Source organism: Myxocyprinus asiaticus, chromosome 18 (genome assembly GCF_019703515.2).
Source record: "Myxocyprinus asiaticus isolate MX2 ecotype Aquarium Trade chromosome 18, UBuf_Myxa_2, whole genome shotgun sequence".
NCBI classification, from domain to species: Eukaryota; Metazoa; Chordata; class Actinopteri; order Cypriniformes; family Catostomidae; genus Myxocyprinus; species Myxocyprinus asiaticus.
Genome location: NC_059361.1, coordinates 2317061 through 2340068, shown reverse-complemented (window position 1 = coordinate 2340068; position 23008 = coordinate 2317061).

Below are 23008 nucleotides of genomic sequence, written 5' to 3'. Positions count from 1 at the left end.
CTATTCTGAGTTGCAGGTTGGCGCTGTTTTGGTGGCACGAGGGGTGGTGGTTGGGGGGGGGGTCGTTTTCACTGATGATGGGTTTTCCAGCGGGGGGATCGCAAAACTGGATCACGCAACCTTGAAGCCCAGGGTCCCCCGGGCAGTCAAGGGCCCCTGGGCACTGGCCCCATTGGCCCAGTCGGTAATCCATCCCTGGCAGGTGGTTTCAATGTTGTGGCTGATACATACATACTGTGGTTATTTCATGTTTATTGCATGAAAATTTTAAAGAGTTTCAGGCCATATTTTGTAGCAAATAAGATGAGTCTACCAATAACCAAACAGTTGATTTTGTCAACATCTGTGCATGTAGTTTTGCCCCGCCAGTACTGAAGCTCATCCGGATGACCGAACAGACGGACGCTAGAGCAATCTGTTTGTCGTGTACGAATGATTGTGTCGCTTTAAATTCAATTTTCTGGAGGTGATGCATGCTGATCGTGTGTCATGTGCGACGCATGCGCAGTGGGGAGAATTGTGAACGCGGGGATGTCCTCAGATCCTCGTCACCTCCATCCGCCGAACAACCGACGAGAGAAAATGGGCAAATAAACGGGGATGCTCGTGTGCTGTGAGGTAGGCTGCGGTTTACATCAGATGTTCTGGACATTCAGTGTTATTATAGTGGCATGTTTGAGGCTCTGTGATAGTATAGCGGCATACTTCTGGTCTGTATTTTAGGATGCGGCTGTTGTGATCAGGATGGAGAAATACTCCGACAGTGTTTAATCAAGGGCAGTAAGGCAACCTCCATCCTCTCCGATTGATTTGTGCATTCATTTATCACATTTGCCCTTTCATTTCTCGTTTGAATGGATGTTGAGTGGAGTGATCCGTCTACAATGATCACTGCAGATCGTGACTGTCTGAGATTGATCATCTACAACCGAGAGGTTAGACATACTTCTATCGAATAACCAACCTATATATTACTATGGTGCATTGAATATAAACATTTAGATACATGCAAGCGTTTAAATGGTGCGATTGTCAGCTCTTTCCTGCTTTTATAGGCTTTAAGTTGATGATAAAACAATTTGTGTTTTACACATATGCCGACGAGCGGGATTCTCCTATTAAACACAGAACGTTACATTAACGTTAGTGTATGGTTTCTATTTAGTTCTATTTTGGGGGGAACCAACTCCTAACGTTCTAGGAACGTTCTTTTTAGGTTTTATTTTTTTTAGAACCATAAACTAACCTTGCAAGAACGCTACAGGGAGTTTTTTCTCTCTTTTTTTTTAACGTCATCTAATTGCTACTTTTAGGTTTTATTTTGCAGAATTATATTTTTCATTATTATTAGCACTATTTTTTATTATTTCTCGATATTTTATGGTCATATTTTAATTATTTTTCATCAACGTAGCAGCATTCAGCTTTCCAGACTTGACTGAATACTGTCGAAATAATATATTAAAACACACACACACACACACACACACACACACACACACACACACACACATATATATATTAATATATATGCTGTTGGAGAACCTTATTGTTGATATTTAACACCATAGAACACATATCAGGTGCACCGCGTGATTATATGTTCATGAGCTCGAGTGCGTTTGGAATTTTGAGGGCGCGCGCTCATCCGAGAAAAAAAAAGGAGGTACATTAACGAATCAATGCACACAGAAAACTCGCTGGCCTTTGGAGTTTCGCATCATAAATGTCTCCGCATAGAGTTACAGCTGTGAATGGCGTTCACGCTGAAAGAGAGACAAGAGGAAACGCGATGCACGAGCCGCGCGCGCACACAGAGTGAGTGAGCTGTCCATGGTGCTGAAACGGACCGTCCAAACACTGTCAATTACAAGGAGCGCAGTCATGCTTTACACGAACAATCAGCTTCTAGAGAAAACATTGTGTGGAGTTTGTTGCATCTCTATTACATCTAATCCCAGCTTTATTACACATGCAGATGAACAACAGGTGTACTGGAAGGGTCATTGCATTTGCAAAAGTGCATTAGGGAAGTTGAGATTCACATTTTATTTTCATAGATATTTTAATTTAAAATGTTTCAATGTAAATATATGACATTTCATGAGATAGTCATGCAGTGTGAATTTTTTAAAAGTACAAATATTCTATGCAGTTAATATAAGGTCATAAAAAACGACATGGTTATATCCCGATAACAATAAATCCAGTTGTGGAGATGTGTGTTTTATCCAGCAGAGGTTTTGTATGTTGGTTTCAAACACCTAGTACAAAATCCCTGTTAAATTAGATTTATTTTGGTGTGAATTTTACCCTCCAAATTAGATTTTCAAAACTGCAATCAAAGCGAACATAATTAAACCACACTGGCATACATTGAGCCAAGGGTCATCTATTATGAAGGCAGATTTTTACAAAATGGTTCAAAGGGATAGTTCACCCAAGATGTGTATGACTTACTTTCTTCCGCTGAACACAAACAAAGATTTTTAAAAGAATATCTCAGTTCTGTAGGTCCTTTCAATGCAAGTGAATGTTGAACAAAAAGCCCAAAAAGGCAGCATAAAAGTAATCTATCTCCAGTGGTTAAATCAATGTCCTCTGAAGTGGTTTAATCGCTTTGGGTAAGAAACGGATCAATATTTCAGATATATTTTTTCTTTAAATCTCCACTTTCACTTTCACTTTCAGAATGTGGAAGTGGGAAGTGAAAGGGGAGATTTAAAGTAAAAAGGACTTAAATATTGATTTGTTTCTCACCTACACTTATCAGAGGCGCAAAAACCATATATGCAAGGTATGCAATGCATAGGGGCACCATGTAAAGGGGGGCACCAGTGGCTCACTAAAGGTGGTGCAATGGGCCTCCTCCCATCCCCCAACGCTTATAATGGATGACCCCCCCCTTGCTTGACAGATACATGGAGCACAAAATTTAGTTTTCCATACCCGCTCGGAAATGTGTAGTTGCGCCCCTGCCTATCATATCCCTTCTGAAGACATGGATTTAACAACGGGAGTCTTATGATTACTTTTATGCTGCCTTTTTGGAGCTTGAAAGGTCTGTTCAACAATCACTTGCATTGAAACTACCTAAAGAGCTGATATATTCCTTTAAAAAAAATGAGAGAATTTTCATTTTTGGGTGAACTGTCCTTTAATGTGTTCTTTGGACAAAGGTTGTTTCTGTTTTTTTTCTAGATCGGCGCACGCTGTCACGTGTGTTTTAAATGTCATACGTTTACACAATTTATCAATTATATGATACTTGTTGGCCAAAACAATTGTTTGATATTTGTGTATGTTTCCTTTTCCATTTTTGATGTTTCATAAATTGTTTTGTACCTCATTACAAGTTGTTTGATGCAGGTGTAAAGGCTGTGATGTTGGGGATATATGTACATTCCCCCGTCACCCTCATCTTGTGCCAGCTTACCCCATATAGTGTGATGACATGCCCCACTATTGGGGCAATCTATCAGAAAAGTTCAACACGTGTTCACTGAACTGTATCTTTCTGTCCTGGGCAATAACAATAAAATAGTGAACATTTGTTTGTGGCTATACAAAAATATATACCCAAATTCTTGTCCTAAACCTATCCTGAGTAACTGAGTAAAAAGTGTGACAACTAGCCCCGGTTTCCCTTATTGCATGTCACTGCAACACACTGCTGTTGCTGCTTGACATCTCATGTCAACTGCCCATTACTTGATTTGTTTTTTGTTTCAAAGTGTTCTTGTATTAATGAGGTTTTGCATGATTTGATGTACAGTAGATGCAAAAAAGTTCCTGAAAGTAATGGAAATATTGATGTTGTCCTTCCCATTTAACCCTAGGGAATTCTGCCTTAGGCTATAAATGTGAAAGTAAATGTGTTTCACAGATGTGTTTTCTAAAAATGAAACATGGTTTAAAGTAATTATTTATGGTTCCAATTCCATTCCCTTCCTTTTTGCTTTATAAAATATAAAGAATTCTCTATAAAGTCTGGAACTGCAAGCACCTTTTAATATTATCATGCATACAGAATTACTAGCTTTCACCTGTTTTGTGAGAACATCCTGTGGAATTTCAATTGTTACTGGATTGAAAAAGTATCCACTCAAAACATTAACGTCTGGCTCCCCTCTCTGTCCATTTTGTCTTTGTGTTTCTTCAGCAAAACTGGAGGTAGATGTGAGCGATTACTGCAGCTGGTGTGAGAAACCCTCCATTGGGCTCTCCCCCACCTCAACCTTCTCCTACATCAGTCTTCACAGCCAACATGTTCTCCTCTAACTTTCTGAGTGGGGGGAATCCTCTCAGTGCGATGTCCTCTGCTGTTAACAAGTTCAGTCATTTTGGGGATGAGGAAAAGCAACAACAGCAGCCTCAAGGACCTTCACAACAGAAGGATTCTCAACAGCAAAGGAATGGCCAACCAGCCTCACAGGGTGTGGGTAGAGGCGGCCAAGGAGCTGGACGGGGTGGATCTTCTCCACAAGGAGCTGGACGGGGTGGATCTTCTCCACAAGGAGCTGGACGGGGTGGATCTTCTCCACAAGGAGCTGGACGGGGTGGATCTTCTCCACAAGGAGCTGGACGGGGTGGTTCTTCTCCACAAGGAGCTGGACGGGGTGGTTCTTCTCCACAAGGAGCTGGACGGGGTGGTTCTTCTCCACAAGGAGCTGGACGGGGTGGACCTGTACAGCAGGGGGCTGATAGAGGAGGAATTCCACAGCAGGGAGTTGGTAGGGGCGGAGTGGGTGGGAGTGGATCTCCTGAGCAGGGTGTGGGCAGAGGTGGACCTCAGCAACAAGGCCCAAGAGGACTTGGGGTTCATCCAGCAGGGGCAGCTGGGTCGGGGCCTTCTTCAACAGAACAAAAACCCCTCTGTCCAGTCTGTAAAAACACAGAACTCAATCTCAAGTCCAAGAACTCACCCAACCATAACACCTGCACACAGTGTAAATCAGTCGTCTGCAGTCAGTGTGGATTTAGTCCTCCAAATGCAACTGTGAGTAACAATCCTTAACACATTTCAGTTTACGCTGGATGCATCTCAATCAGTTCCCTAGTTCACTAGTAAGGGCACTGGCCAGGGACACTTGTCAGGGAGATTTCTAGTGCACTGAAACTTTCGCTCCTCGAGTTGTTAGAGCACAAATGTAAATGTATGATTCAAACCCTTATTTTCTGTCTTTTGTTTTTAAAGATTGTTTGTAATTATCTTTATTTTTATTCATAATGTGCAAGAAAGGGAAATAATCATACAAATATTTAAAAGTTGAAGAAACACTACTTTGTATTTTTATTTGTTAATTTATTTAATATGTCTTTCATAATAGTGCCATTACATACATCAATATTGTTGATTATTTTAAGCTGTGTTTCTACAGTATGTGCTACCTCTTAATGTTTAGTGTATCAACACTCTCGCCAGTGCCCAAACGAATGTTCACAATATACTGATTATTAGCATGGGGAGCTAGTGAGCGAGATGAAACGTACAAGTTGAGTACTTTAGCACGATGCATAAAGCAGTGACATTCACTATGCATAACTCCTATTAAGCCCTTTTTTACTCTCGCCCCCCCCCTTTAATCCAATAACTAATTTATCACCATTTAATGGTCAAGGGAGTGTTTCACCTATGGAACTTTAAAAGGGTAAATGCTTAAAGGGGTAGTTCACCCAAAAATGAACATTCTCTCATCATTTACCCTCATGCTATGACAGCCATCCCAGATGTATATGAATTTCTTTCTTAGGCAGAACACAAATGAAGAGTTTTAGAAGAACATTTCAGCTCTGTTGGTCCATTGTCAAAGCTGGGATTTGAATTTGGGTCTTTGGCACAAGAGTCTTAATTTCCACCACTGAGCCACAGAAGGGAGTTGAACCCCATAGTCAGACGCGTTCTTAAATGAACTCAGAAGAGTTTAACAAAAATAGCAAAAAGGGTACAAAAAGCAATTTCTTACTGACAACCACAAAACAGAAAAATCTTTAGTCCAAAAAGGATCCAAAAGGAGGAAAAAGTAATCTCCAAAGAACTCAGGAAAAAGACACCAAAAAACAGCAAAAATAAACACAGGGAAAAAACAATCCAAAAGGCTTTCAAAGTTTAGTACTTAGAACTAGAGCAGACTTACGGCAGCAACTGGCTAGGAACATCAATAACCAAGCAAAGAAACAAAAGGAAGTGATCAGCTTAAATACACATCCCAGAACGAGGCACATGTGAAAACAATGGCACTGATTACAAGAGGCACAAGATAGACATGAGTACCATAGGGACCTCTAGTGGCCAAAATATAACATTAAAGCAAAAACTCTGACATCCATACAATGCAAGTGAATAGTGACCAGACATTTGAAGCTTTAAAAATCACATAAAGGCAGCATAAAAGTAATCTATATGACTCCACCTCATGTCAATTGTATCTGAGAAAAACTGTTATGATAATTTATCATAGTGTCCAAAAGCCTCTCCAAACAAATAAAACATAATAATTGTACATAAAAATTCATTACACATGCAAAAACAACAATGACTAAAGGTTTACATAGCATGCAGACATGATTATAGTAATGAGATTTCACAGAATGAGTTTCATTCTGTGCCATTTGAGTCATCATTGAATCTGTGTCATGTATTTGGCGCCATCTCCTGGTGGCCATATGTAACATTGTGCTTCATGTGGATTATCTAATGATCTATACATCTGATTACCTTGTGTGTGGGCTCGTTTTAAAGATAATCACCTCCTCTAAGTAATGGTATGTTATATTTTATGTTCCGCATTATAAGTTATAAGTGAAAACGCAGCATATAAGCAACACCAACATAATTGCCAAAGACATATACTTAGCTATTACTCACTATATTTTTGTCTGTGAGTAAAACAAAAATTCTGGTTGTATTATACTCTTTGAGAGCTTTCCAACAACATATGACACATGGCTATTTGATCAGTTTATGTTTTTACCGATGGCAATAATATGAACAATTCTACAGAACACTTTTTGTCTGCAAATTTCAAAGCACTTGTTCAGTTTTGGTCATAATGCCTGCCTGCATTGGAAAGTAGAGCTTCTAAGCTTTCAAACGACACCTATTTTGTGTTGGTCAAGACTGTATTTATTAAAATATTGACGATTGTGTTTTCTCTCATGGACCCATCCAAGCTTAAAGGGTTGAGGGGTTAATATTGAAAGGTACCAAAAATAAATGATAAAGGCCTTGTAAAAACGTTTCCAGTTCAGTTTTAAAATGACCTTAATTGTTGAAATCTGATGGTTGTAATAAAAATCATCCATTGGGACATGAAATCACCCGAAGTTGAAGTAACCATCCATATATTGTCTGTCTGTTTTTAATGATTCTGTGTTAATTTTTAGTTTATTTAACTAAAATGAGATAAAAACTAACAGCTATTTAATTGAAATGTTTGATCTTCCCTGTACACAGGCTAAGGAGTGGCTTTGCCTCAATTGCCAGATGCAGAGAGCTCTGGGAGGGACAGAAAGTAATGGACCTCCCACACTAGAAGCCCAACAACAGGCCATGAGCTCCGCACCATCCCATAACCCTGGAATGCACAATGCCTCCCCTGCAAAGAAAAATGACCCACAAAGTAAGCAGATGCCTCTGTCTGCCAACCAGCCAACCAAATCAACAGAGGGGCAGAAAGCATCAGGCCAGCATAGTCCAAGTGCAGCAAAAGCTAATACTGCTGCTCATCCGTCACAGCAAACATCACAAAATAAACCTCGGCAGCAGACAGCAAAAGGTATTGCTGCTCCTTCCGCCAAAGGTGAACCACCATCAAACACCGAGCCTCATAAAGAAGGGTCAAGTTTCTTCAGTTTTGGTTTTGGTGGCGCTCGATCCCGGTCTCCTTCTCCACAACCTGGTGGCTCTTCAGTTTCTGGGAAGGTTCTAGGCTTTGGTTCTTCGTTCCTTAGCTCAGCATCCAATTTAATTTCAGCTGTTCAAGATGAGCCCAACACAACACCTCCAACTTCTCGAAAAGGTTCTTCGGTTTCCCAAAGCTCTGCCAGGACCACCACACCCCCTGCCTCCAGAAAAGACTCAGAGGCCTCTAAGGACTCACCGAATCTTCCTAGACCACAGACAGAGGAAGATAAAAAGCAACAACAAAACAAACCCAGAGATGCTCAGTCAGCTAAACCATCAACGATCCCGAAAAAGAAGGAATCTGCTCAGGCTACTCAAGTTGACCAAAGCCCTAAACTTCTTCCTAAAGCCTGTCCACTCTGCAAGGTGAACCTGAAAATTGATCCTCCCAACTACAGTACCTGCACTGAATGCAAAAGCACTGTGTGTAATCAATGTGGATTTAATCCTGTGCCTCATCAAACCGAGGTAAGAAACAGATTCATGTGTTTTCTCACAGTAGCTTCACATTATGTTTTGTGCAATGAAGAAAATGTCAAGAGCTATTTCAGAGGACATGCTTTTGGTGATTCTGCTTTAAAAGATGGATGTATTTTGTCGTCTCTCTGTGGTTTGCGTGGAGGCAGTGTTTTGGAAGACACACCGAAAATGGTTGTAAGAGAGACAAAATGTGCCTTGCTTCTCAATTACCTCAGACTACTCCCTTCTTTTAACTTATAAAAATGAAGTGTTTGACTCTTTTAGGCACACAGGAGAAAATGATCAAGGTCCATATTTAAACCCTTTCTTCTTTCTGCAAAGATGGTGGCCTATAATAGGAATAATCAAACCAAAATGCTGTCATAATTTATTCACCTTCATGTTGTTCCTAATCTCTATGACAATAGGAAACATTTTAATGAATACTTCAGTCCTTTTTTCCAATATTTGGCATTTTAACGCTTTAAAAAAGACCCACAACTATCTTAAAGGTAGTCCTTGTGACATGTGCATCATATTTTAAGTCTTCTGAAGACATACAATACTGTAGGTTTTGCTGAGAAACAACCAGATTTAAGTTACAATGATAATTTCACCTATGATTTTGGAGCAAAATACAGGTCAAAAAAATAATCTTAGAAAGGTGTCAGCATCATTATTTTATGTTTACATAGAGATTGGTAGATCTGTTACTAAAATCAGTTGACTTCAACACCTCTTGTTGCATTATATGCCAATAGTGTGTGTCCAAAAATGGGGAACAACTCTTTTTTGTGTTGTTTTTCCAAAGTTGGAGTGCCTATAACTCCAGAAGTATTAAATATATTTTAATATCCTTTTAGATTCTGGTTCAGAACAAACTTTGCATTTAGTATCTTCATTTTTAAGGTCCTATACGGTTAAATCCCAGAGATATGGGGCTCTCAATATGGCTTCATTTGAAAATTGTTAAAATTTACCCATTTTCAATGGTCAGCAACCAAATGTGGGTCAAGTGGTATGAAGCTAGTTTTTCTTGTCCAACAAAACAAAGATCTGAAGTACAAATAATGTTTAAACACAACATGTAATTTTCATTTATTTACATAAAAACAATGTCAAAATGTATAATTTTTTTATTGGTTTTGGGGAGAAACGACTATTTCCGCACACTCAATAATGCACAAGAGATGTTAAGATTTTCACTATCAAATAACTTACATTTTGGGTTGTTTCTCACCAAAAATCTCTTGTATGCCTTCAAAAGACTTGGAATATGACACATGAGCCACAGGGAATTGTTTTTTGGCTGCTTTTTACTGCCTAATATTAAAATAACAGACCAAGATATTAATATTTTTTTTTTTCCTTTTGTGTTCCGCATAAGAAAGTCATACAGGTTTGGAATGACATGAGGGCGAGTAAATCATGAGATAATTTTTATTTTTGGGTGAACTATCCCTTTTAAGCCTTTGTGTTTATCCAGTGCTCGGTGCCCTGAGGTGTGATATATAATGGGCCATGTGGGTCAGATATTGCAGTGAGAGGCTTGTCTATTGTGCATGCCAACTTTACACTCAGTGTGTTGCTCTAAGCCACTTTCCAGACCCAGCAGAGCTAGAGCAAAACTCAATTGGGAGGGAGGCTTGTGATGTCATCATGTGGGCTTCAGTGTTGTCTGTTGCTGGCCTTAGGGGATATATGGCTTTCCTTTCACAATGGACAAAAAATCATACTAGACAAAAAATACTCATATATTATATTCAAAATGTTGCATATATTAATACATTGTAGTATTTGTTTTGGTGAACAATGGCATATGGAGTGAGTGAGTGGGAAAACGGTTTGAAATTTTAACACTGGTGACATTTTTAAATATCAACTTTGTCTCAGGTGTTTCTTCTTTAATATCCTCAAAGGAATGTTCTGGGTTCAATACAAGTTAAGCTCAAATTTCACAAAACATGGGCTATTTTGTGTGAATTTTATACATTGGTCTTCAGTTTCTAGATGAAGGGAATGGAACTGTCTGGGCCAGGGAGGTGTCATATCATGTGCTTAGTCTTCGTAGTGAATTTGCTGTAATGATGAATATCCTCTAGGGAGCCCTTACCTTCTCTCCTGTCACCATCTGGAAAGCCTCAGTGCACCAGTCTGGTCCCTACATGCTCATTTCATCTTTTAAGATGTGTTGAGTACAAAGGACATGACACTTGACTCTGCAATTAAATGTTCACGGTTTACATTGATCCTGGCAAGAAGACTCCTAGGGTCACATGGGCCGGCTGTTTGACGAAACCCTGGCAGGCTGAAGATCAGTGGGTAGTCTTCGGAGATAACATCTAAGACTCTTCCAAGAGAGTTCAAAAGCACTGAGACGTGCCATAGATTACGGTGGCATCTGCTACTCACTTGTGGTCAGTGTCAAGCGCAGGATGTTGAAATGGGATAATAATGGAAAAATATGTCTCGGATATGAAGGTCACCTTCTTCTACAGCCACAAGTGTGGTTGGTGCACTCTAGGGGTCAACCAATATGTTTTTTTTCAGGGCCGATACGATAAACAATTATTAAGCAAGGAGACCGATAAGCGATATTTGGGGCTAATATACATTTGCAGAACAAATATTAATTTTAGTGTCAAAATTTACACTAACACAAACTCCAACACAAAACATCACACAATCTCGACATTTCCATCCCACCAAATGCCCGGGCAATAATAACGTATTATTTCGAAGCCATTCTGACTAATGACAATGTGTAAGAAATGCAAATTATTTGGAATAGTTATTATACATTTCCAAGTTGGCTACAATAGTACTTTGTAAAATGAGAAGAAGAAAAAAATGAGGGATCTTCTACCATTGATATATACATAAGAAAATCTATATAGTGCAGTTTAAGAATACTGTGTGTTATACTGTAGTTAAGTATAAATAAGCTGACTATCAAATAATGGAAACATTTTTCAACATAAGTAGAAAACTCATAATTTTAAAGTTTTGGTTGTCTTTCTTGCCATCCATGCCAGAGATGATGTTATATCGGATTAATTTTCACAAAAATCTAATTCATCATCAATAGGCTCGAAACATGTTGATTAATAAAGCTCATTTTAGATGGGGAAAAAAAATCATTTCTCGTTTAAAGGCGCTCTGGAACCATGATAAATTGTCCTGTCACATACCTTGCTTAGCTGAACCGTCAGAGTCATATCTGACACATGAAGATTGTTTCTGCTTCATTTTCTGCAGTGTATTTTAGCGAAAGATGCCGGTATCATCTATGTCGCTTCTCACTGTATTTCTCCGCTATGGTCTACTGTCGTTAAAATAACAGCGTCAACAGCTCTACAATGTGGCACCTCATGTCACGGGCCGTGGAGAGAGGCAATGTGTGCAGAGCGCAAAAGGGCATTAATGAAGCGTATTCGGTGCAAGAGAAAAATATTCAAGGACATAGCGCTGAAAGGTTAGTGCTATCTACGCCCTCGGAGCGCTTGCGGTGTACACTGCTCTGTTGTCTTAGCTTGCCACTAACCTAAAGTGTAGAAACAGTGAGATGGGGCAACCGTTGTCATGATGTCTCACGGTCCAGATGGTGACCGCTGGCATAGAGTATTGTGATGTTTACTGCAACTTCATTATCTGCATTCTTACCTTTGACAACAGCGTGTCCTCGCAGTGATGCACCTTTCTCTCGCTGCTTTCCTCTTTCCCACCTCTCCCCCACAAATACGGAGTACAGTGTTGATTGGCCATTTACTCGTGACATATAACCAATCCGATAATACTGTGGACGGGACGTTGAGCCAGACTACAAGCAGTAACCTTTCAGAGAGGTGTGGTGGCATCAGAGCCAACAGAGCGTTTTTTTTTTTTTTTTTCTCGATTTTCTCCCCTTTTTGGAATGCCCAATTCCCAATACACTCTAGGTCCTCGTGTTAGTGTAATGACTCGCCTCAATCCGGATGGCGGAGGATGAATCTCAGTTGCTTGTTGAGCACATTACCGCAGAGACATAGCAAGCGTGTGGAGGCCCACACCACCCTCCGCAGCATCCATGCACAACTCACCATGTGCCCCACCGAGAGCGAGAACCACATTATAGCGACCACGAGGAGGTTACCCCATGTGACTCTACCCTCCCTAGCAACCGGGCCAATTTGGTTGCTTAGGAGACCTGGCTGGAGTCACTCAGCACGCCCTGGATTCGAACTCGTGACTCCAGGGGTGGTAGCCAGCGTCTTTACTCGCTGAGCTACCCAGGCCCCCAACGGAGCGCATTTTAAAATGTATCGCAATCAGATCAGACAAAATAACGATTCCGATAATTATAAAAATTATGAATTTCGGATCCGATTATTGGACAGGCCCCTAGTGCACTCAAAAAAAATATATATCTCTTTGGCTGAACTTGATTCAGTCGTGGACAGTGGTTCCATGTGTTTGAAATGAGTATGCTAAACTCATAATTACTATGCAACTTCATGTAGAAAGAACCTAGTTGAATTGGGTAAACCCAACGAAATTAGATGTGACAATGTAACTCAAATAAATCTCTTGTATTTTTTTATGTACTAACTAGTAGCATTCTAAATACATGCTGGTTGGAAGCACTACAGACATTAATACATCACCAAGACGTTACATATAGATTTGCCAGTGGTTGTCTTGTGATCGATTGGCCGATAGACAATAAATTAATGCCAACTACAGCCTTCATCAGCCACATAAAAAGATCACTTCATTTACATGCTATCTACCTTTGGCTTGCTTACTGGTGGACTAAAGACAATACTTTTTTAAGTCATGATTTTCAATCATGTTATTCATTTAAACCGCACAATGAGGACTTTAAGGTATTACAGCATAATTTTCTGTAAAGCTGCTTTGAAACGATATGTGTTGTGAAAAGTGCTATGCAAATAAAAATGACATATGATTTGAGAGATTGTGAGGAATACATTTGACCTTGAGAGATCCACTGTTGCAAAAACTGTATAAAGCAATTAATTATGAGTTAAAACTGCATACAACAGCAGCTCACACTTTGAAATGTATCACAACAATTTTGGCAGGAATATATACCATCTGAAATTTCCAGCAGGCAAAGTTACACAGTAGGGTCATATTTACTGACAACATTACTGACTGTTTTGGGTCAAATTTAGCAATCTTCCAAGTAATATGTTCCTGTAATTTTTTTTTTCTAATCAATGAATGTTGTTTCTTCTCAACATTTTTAGAAAATGGAAACATCCCAGAAAATATAAACTTGCTTAAAGAGCACCTATTATGGTTTTTCAAATATGACCTTTCATGTAGTGTGTTATATAGCTGTTTGTGAATGTAAAAAAGTCTGCAAAGTTTAAAAAATCAAAGTGCACGACAAATGGAGTTATTGACTCCCAAAAGAAAGAACCGATTCTGAACACCTGAAATGAGTCGTTAGTAATTCCAGACTTACTTCCTGTACTAACCTACGTAATTTGGTAACAAAAAACCCGCCTCTGGTCTTCACTGGCTGCTCGCAAACAGCTTTGACCCGCCCTCAAACACGGTAGACCAATCACAACAGACTGGGACATCTGACCAATCAGAGCAGAGTAGGCTCTCTGAAAGGAGGAGTTTAGAATGAATCCTTTAGAACGGATCATTGAACGAGTCGTTTTTGACACTGGGAATAAAAGGTAATGCTGCAATTTAAATTATGAGCAACTTAAAGTGTTTTTTGACATTGGATGCATGTAAATCTATTGTATGAGACCTTTAAAACAAAATTAGGCATGTTTAAAACCCATAATAGGTGCCCTTTAAAAATGACACAATTTTGATCACACTAATGCAAGACTGGTCCTCTGTGGTGAACACACAACATGTACAGTAATTTGCAAAAGCCCATTCAGTAAATCATAGATACATATTCCAAATAATGAAACATTAGAGTGTACGTGGGCTGCTCTGGGATGAACATACTGAAATTTCAGACTTCTATCTTAATGGAAAGGCTCTTTATAAAGGTCAGAACTATTATACTGAATGCTTCTAAACATGCATATTTTCTGGTGTTACATTGAGGGTCAGTGAGTTGTAGACACTCCAGGAGCGTGAGGGCTCATGTGAGATGAACATAGTGAAGTTTCTAGTTTATTAAAATAGGCTTGTAGGCCTCTAACCAGAAAACAATCTCAATAAGCAAACAATGAAATATCAATATCAACGCTTGGGTCTCTGAGGGTTGAGGCTTGAATGTGAAATGGATTTCTCTGTTTTGTCATAATGGCTGTTTGGCCTCAAACAATAGAATGAGAAGTTATTAGAAACGTTTGCTTTGAAAATATATTTTTAAAAGCCACAAGTTGGAGCATTATGACATCTGCTTATAACATTGATTTCTAATCATTTGTATTACTGTTGAAAAAGATAAATTTTGAAGAAATGACTCAAATAATTGTGATGTTTTTACAGGCAAAAAAGTGGCTATGCTTAAACTGCCAGACACAGAGAGCACTGAAAGGAATCGAGTCCCCAGGGCAGCCCATTACGAAGTCCCAAATACAATCCAGCAAATCTCAAAAATTGGATGTAGAAAAACAGCCCACAGCTCTGCCAACAAACACTAGTCCTGCCAACCAGCCAGCTACTCAGAATAAAGACACGCACAAACTGCAGACAAGTTCAGCAGGAGCAAAACAACCTCCCTCACCTAAACCTTCTCAATCACAGACATCTAAAGCGGACCCCTCTCGTCCAGCGTCTGAACCACCACCAAAGACCGAGCCTCAGCAAGAGCAGTCAGGGTTTTTCAGCTTCGGCTTTGGTGGCTCTCGATCACGATCAACTTCTCCTCAGCCTGCCGTTTCTGCTGTCTCTGGAAAGGTTCAAGGATTCGGTTCATCCTTCCTTAGCTCAGCATCTAATCTGATCTCCTCAGCTGTTCAAGATGAATCTACAACACCATCATCTTTTCAACCGGGACCTTCAGTCTCTCAAACTTGCCTCAAGAGCACCACCACTCCAACAGCACTTCATAAAGGGTCCACAACATCTCAAGGTGCTTCTATGATGGCACCTGCAGGAAAGGTTAATCAGTCAACTGGTCAGAAAGAGGAGAAAAAGACAGAGCCTCCTGCCGATCAGAAGAACAAAGCAACATTATCTCAAGTTAAAAAAGTTGAACCTTCTTCACAGATGCCAAAAGCAGATAAAGGTGATCTGCTGCTGCCCACATCATGCCCTCTATGCAAGGTAGAAATCAAAAAGCACCCTGTCAACTACAACACCTGTACTGAGTGCATGAAGTCTGTGTGCAACATGTGTGGCTTCAACCCAACACCCCATCAAACTGAGGTAAAAATGAAGTTAAATTAATCAAATAAACACTGTTCAAGTAAATGATTGATTTGGGGTTATTCTAGGTCAAATCAACCAAATTTGAGAAACTTCCTTGACTGAAATTTTTGGTTAATATTTTATAACAAATTTTCTGAAGATAAACATGATAATTAAAGCCATAAAATGTATTGTCATTAATCAATATTTATGGAGTAATTAATTATTTTGTAAAGGGGGTCATAATGAAAATTTTCACCTATGATTTTGGAGCAAAAATACAGGTAAAAAAAATAACCGTAGAAAGTTGGCAGCATCGTTTTATTTATATAAAGTGATAGGTTACTGATCTATTACTAAAATTTGTTAATTTCAGCACCTCTTGTTGCATTTTATGCCAATGGTGTGAGTCCAAAAATGGGGGGAAATACTTTTTTCTGCTGTTTTTCTGAAAGTGGAGTGCCCATAACTCCAGAAGTATAACCTATAACTCTGGAGTGCCTATAACTCCACCGTTGGCATATAATGCAACAAGCGGTGATGAAGATCAACTGATTTTAGTAATAGACCTACCAATCTCTGTGTCAAACTACAATAATGACACTGGCACCTTTCGAAGGTTATTTTTGTGACCTGTAGTTTTGCTCCAAAATCATAGAGCAAGAACTATCATTTTGACCCCCTCTACAAAATAATGGATCACTCAGTAAATACTCATCCATGGCATTGAATATGTTGTCTTTCATCATCATTTATGTTTATCTTTCTTCAGAAAAATATTAACAAAATCAAAAATTTCAGCTGATTTGACAGAATAACCCTTTTACTGTTCCAGATATGTTTAAAAATTTGTAGGTTCTCTGACCTTGTTTTGAACCTAAGTGAGCGATCAATTGTTTTTATACTAGCTGCATCTTCTGATCACCATTTTGTCTTGTTGTTAAGTCAAAAGAGTGGCTTTGTCTGAACTGTCAGACTCAAAGAGCCCTCAGAGGAATGGAGCCACCAGGACCTTCAAAGATGGAGACGTCAGTGCAGCACAACAAAATCCATGTCGCTCAACCACCAACTTCACCTTCAATCCAAAAGAAAGATGCTTCTCAATTAGACAAGACAGGCAAGAACATTGACCCTCTTCAGAAATTACAAGACCAACATACCAAGGCACCAAATGGTTTGTTGCCAGTGCAAAAATCTCAGAGGCAGGAAACCGAATCCAAATCTGAAGCCCCTGCCAAGACACCCAAGGAGCAGTCTGGATTCTTTGGTTTCGGTGGTGCTCGGTCGAGGTCTCCATCTCCTCAGCCTGCTGTGTCTGCTGTTTCTGGGAAAGTTCTAGGTTTTGGATCCTCATTCCTGAGTTCAACATCTAATTTAATATCATCAGCCTTGCAGGATGAGACATCTACAACACCACCAACATCCCGCAGATCTTCAACCGTTTCCCAGAGCTCGCAGAAGAATGCAACTCCACCAAATTCCCAGAAGGGCTCTTCTGTTCCTCAGACCGCAAATGCAGCAGACACTCCCCGCAAGGCTTCGTCTACCTCCGAAGACCCAGAACAACCTACTGCACAGAAACAAGAGAAAAACAAATCTGATTCGCCTCAGCTAGCCAGTGCAGTATCTGTTAAAGCAAAAACAGACCAAACATTACCGTCTGCGAAAGTGGACCAAACTCCCATGACTCTCCCCAAAATCTGTCTGCTTTGCAAGGCTGATATTACCAGTGATCCTCCCAACTTTAGCACCTGCACCGATTGCAAAAACACGGTGTGTAACCTTTGTGGATTCAACCCCATGCCTCATCAAAAAGAGGTAAGAGACATGAATTCAAGAGATGTATGCATTGATTCCTTTACTATTTACATGACATTTGTTTTAGTTAAAGGAACAAATTACACAAAAATGAAAAATTCTGTCATTCCAAACTCATATGACTTTCTATCTTATGCAAAGCAAAATTAAAGTTTTAATAAATATAGAGTGCCTGTCTACTTATTCAAAACTTATCCATGAAACATTGCAAATGACGTAATAGAATAAAAATGATGTGAAAATAAAATACTTTTGATTTAAAGTTATTTATTATAACCATGTAAACAATTTTTATTACATTTTTTTGCCATATATTCAAAATATGCAAATATATAAATAGTTTGAGATAGTGTATGAGCGATGGTGAGTGTTTATGAAATGTTCCATTACTGATGGAGGAAAATGCCATTCCAGTGTGGTGGTGTAAACGTAGCAAAATCAATGCATTTTCAAATGAAAATGTATTAGTGTAAATGTGTCCAAACTTATATGGGGTTGGAGCAAAAAGTGGGTGAAAAAATGAAACAAAATTTTTATTTTAGGGTGATCTTTTCTGTTAAGGGCATTTATGCTAATGTGTTGTTGCATTTTTGGTTTTGTTCAAGCAGGTGAAGGAATGGCTCTGTTTGAGTTGCCAGGTAAAGAGAGCACCAGAACCTCCAAGTGTAAATTCCCAGGTACAGGCTAATATTGGCCCACGACAAGACAACAAATTTCCAGGTAGACCTGAGGACCAGTCAGGAACGGCATTGGGAAAGCCCACTGTTACTCCAACAGCACACAAACCCCCTTCACAGCGAGAAACTGTACAGCCCCAACAGCAATTGCCAAAAGATGCCGGAGATTCAGCCAAATATGAAAAAGCATCAAAATCCAATCCCTTGAAAGAGCAGACAGGTTTCTTTAGCTTCGGTTTTGGTGGTGCTCGATCACGATCTCCTTCTCCTCAACCTGCTGTCTCTGAGAAGGTTCTAGGCTTTAGTTCCTCCTTCCTCAGCTCAGCATCCAACCTCATATCCTCAGTGGTTCAGGATGAATCCTCCACAACACCACCGACCCCTCGTAAAGCTTCAACAGTTTCCCAGACCTCTGTGAAGTCTACAACTCCTCCCTCCTCTCGTAGGGGTTCATCGGTTTCACAGACATTTCTCAAAACCACATCTGCTGTAGCAGGGCCAGCTATGAAGGTGTCTACAGCATTGTCAGACTCGGCGACAATGCCGCAGGCTCAAAAACAAATGGGAGACAAGAAGTCCCCACAACCTCAGCCTGTCAAAGCAAAGATGGATTCACCACCATCACAAGCTCGAGGAGTTGAGATGTCCTCTCAATCTCTACCCAAGGAATGCCCACTTTGCAAAGTGGAGCTCAAAAAAGATCCTCCAAACTTCAACACCTGCACTGAATGCAAGAGTATTGTGTGTAACCGCTGTGGATTCAATCCCACGCCTCATCAAACAGAGGTAAGGGAATTCACTTTAGTATTTTCACAATTTTGAGCCATTTACACTACTGTAGTTACTTTTAAAGGAAAATACTTGGTTAGTTCAGCAACATACTAGTCACGTTAACCATTGTATTATCTACTCAGCATTAATAACACCGTGTCTAAACAGATGGTTAGGGTTAGGGTAACCCTACCCTAACCAGACAGATTGCATTGATACACTGTGCCACAATCACAGCCAATCAGATTATATTTGATGTTTAATGTACAGTTATGAGGGGCCTGGGTAGCTCAGCGAGTATTGACACTGACTACCACCCCTGGAGTCGCGAGTTTGAATCCAGGGCGTGCTGAGTGACTCCAGCCAGGTCTCCTAAGCAACCAAATTGGCCCGGTTGCTAGGGAGGGTAGAGTCACATGGGGTAACCTCCTCGTGGTCGCGATTAGTGGTTCTCGCTCTCAGTGGGGTGCGTGGTAAGTTGTGCGTGGATCGTGGAGAGTAGCATGAGCCTCCACACGCTGTGAGTCTCCGCGGTGTCATGCACAACGAACCATGTGATAAGATGCATGGTTTGATGGTCTCAGAAGTGGAGGCAACTGAGACTTGTCCTCCACCACCCAGATTGAGGTGAGTAACCGTGCCACCACGAGGACCTACTAAGTAGTGGTAATTGGGCATTCCAAATTGGGAGAAAATGGGATTAAAAAAAAAAAATGACAGTTATGAGAAGCTGGATTTTGGACCAATGAGAGTTCACAGTGGGCGGGGCTACATGGCGCAACATCACAGAAACAGAAACGAAGTGATCAACAGAATGTCCTGTTACACATTGCGATCACGGCTAGTTAGGACCAAAACTCTCATTAACATGGAAGAGATCAGGTGTCTCTTAGATAAATGGCATTGAATCTGGTTAGGATTAGAGGTCGACCGATATTGAATTTCGCAGATAACAAAAACTAAGGTGGTAGAAAAGGCTGATAACTGATTAACCAACCCATTAAAATCTATTTTGAATTGAGTTGAATTGAAATTGAATGTGTTAAAAAAAAAAAAAAAAAAATGCTTATTCTTAACTTACTGTGATAGGCACAGACACAGATGCAGTTTACTGTGCAACAAAAATCCCAATAATAACCAGAACAAAATGAAGATTAGTTGCAGAATGCGGGAATTTTCCCTATAAACAAGCATTTTTATTAGGCTATTCACCTATGAATATGCGATTTGCTGCGATGTGCTGACGGGGGTTTCCATATACTGGCATTTTTCTTTTCATGGCATTCTTTTAATGTAAAACCTATTAATCAGTTGACCTCTAGTTAGGACACGGTGATAACCGTGTTTTTTTTTTTTTCTCATTTTAATAGAAACCATTACAGAAACCATTGTGTGTAGGGTTTCTCCAACTCTCTCGTTTTTTTCAGGTGAAGGAATGGCTTTGCTTGACCTGTCAGATGCAACAAGCATCAATGCCTTCCCATGTAGATCCTCAAGAACAAGCAAAGAAAGTTGCACCAGTGCCCAGTCCGAAGGCAGATGCTCCAGAGTCTCTCCAGAAGAAGCAAAGACCTGAGGAAACCACCAACACTGGTCGGAAGACTGCTGTAGTTGGGAGAAAGGAGCCCATTGATGTTTCAACACAACAGCCCAGTCAACCTACATTCTCTCCACAGATAAAATCAGGCAAGCCTCAAGACAAACAATCTGAACCACCACCAAAAGCTGAACCTCATGTAGAGGAGTCTGGGTTCTTTGGTTTTGGCTTTGGTGGGGCTCGATCCAGGTCCCCTTCACCTCAGCCTGCAGTAACTGCTGTGTCTGGAAAAGTCTTGGGCTTTGGTTCCTCCTTCCTCAATACAGCCTCTAATCTAATGTCCTCAGCTGTTCAAGATGAACCTTCTAAAACTCCACCAACCTCTCGCAAAGGTTCATCGGTTTCAGAAAGCACACCTCCTCCTGGTTCCCGTAAAGGCTCTGCAGTGTCACAGTTGTCGTTCAAAAGCAACACATCACCACTTAGTTATCGAAAGGGTTCTGAGGCCACACATGGTTCTCTTAAATCTCAACCTGTTAAAGATACTAAACCATCAGCTGGACAGAAACAAGAAGAGAAGCCATTAATTCAGCAGACTAAGGAGTCATCAAATGTGACAGAGGATAAATCAGAGAGACCAAATCACTCGTTTGAGCCTCTTCCCAAAGTCTGCCCACTCTGCAAGGTGGATTTGAAGAAAGATCAATGCAACATCTGCACTGAATGCAGAAATACTGTATGTAACTTGTGTGGTTTCAATCCAATGCCACACCAAGATGAGGTGAGACAAATGCTGTAATTAACATATCTTAAAATGTTTAATTTGTATATACAGTTGTTATGTTTATTAAAAATAAACACTTCACAATTTTATTCAAGGTTGTTAACATTAGTAAATGCAGTAGGTGTCATTCAATAACAATGAACAATATTTATTTACAGAATTTACTAATCTTGGTAGTTTGTGTTAGTTAATAATGCACTAATGTTAAGATATGCAATTTGCAATGTTAAAAATGTATTTGTATACATGGTTCAATTACGTGATGCAATAATTATTTAATTTTTTGTCCGGATCAATTAAGTTATCCAAAAACACTTCTGCAGTTCACACAAAACTGTTTTTTGTTTTTATACCCTTTATATCAGTTTCTGAGTTCAGAGTCAGTTTTACTTTTTAGTGGTGGAACCATCCGGAGACATATTAAAAGTGGAAATTCTTGAAAAAATAATAATAGTAATAATAATGTTGGCATAAGTAGTCTGGAATAATCTTGTATTATTATGTCTAAGCAGTAAAACTATTTTGTTTAAAGTTATTTGCAACACTTTACAATAAGATTGTATGTGTCAACATTTGTTTGTATTTGTTAGCATTAAATATCATGAACTAACAATGACCAATATGTTTTAAAGCATTTATTAATTTTTGTTCATGCAAATTTATGAAAATACAATTGTTCCTTGATAGTTTGTGTTAATTCATAATAGCATATACAGTGTTCATTTTAAAAATGGATTAGTATATGTTGAAATTAACATTAACCAACATAAATAAATGCTCTCAATGTATTGTGCATAGTTAGTTCATATGAACTAATGTAGTTAACTAATGTTAGCAAATACAACCATATTGTAAAGTATTACCAAATCATATTATTAATATTTGAAAAAGTTTTTTGTCCACCATATTCAAAGTTAGGTGGTGTAACCACATGCATGTAGCTATTTTGTTGTCATGTGAAAAAAAACTAAAAAAACTAAAAACAAAACTGAGAGGACCCCTTTAAAACCCTCATGACTGTGTGTGAAGTAAAATAATAATAATAATAATAAATAAATGTATGAAAATGAAAAAAGAGTTTTTTTTTTACAATTATATATATAATTGTGTAATATATATATATATATATATATATATATATATATATATATATATATATATATATATATATATATATATAATTTTTTATGTGTGTGAAATAAAAAACAAAATAAATAAATATATATATATATATATATATATATATATATATATATATATATATATATATATATATATATATATATAATTTTTTTTAAAACAAATTGAGTTACAGATATCAATTTTATTTATTTATTTATTTTATTTTTTATTTCACACATTAAAAATTATATATTTATATATATATATATATATATATATATATATATATATATATATATATTACACAATTATATATATAATTGTAAAAAAAAACAAAAAAAACTCTTTTTTTATTTTCATCACCTCAGACAAATCAAATCAAATCACTTTTATTGTCAACCATATTTGTCAACGACCCATGCACAGTAAAAATTTATATTAACCAATATTAATAAATGCCTTTTTTTTTTTTCTCCCAATTTGGAATGCCCAATTCTCAATGTGCTTTTAAGTCCTCGTGGTTACGTAGTGATTCGTCTCAGTCGGGGTGGTGGAGGACAAATCCCAGTTGCCTCCGTGTCTGAGACCGTCAACCC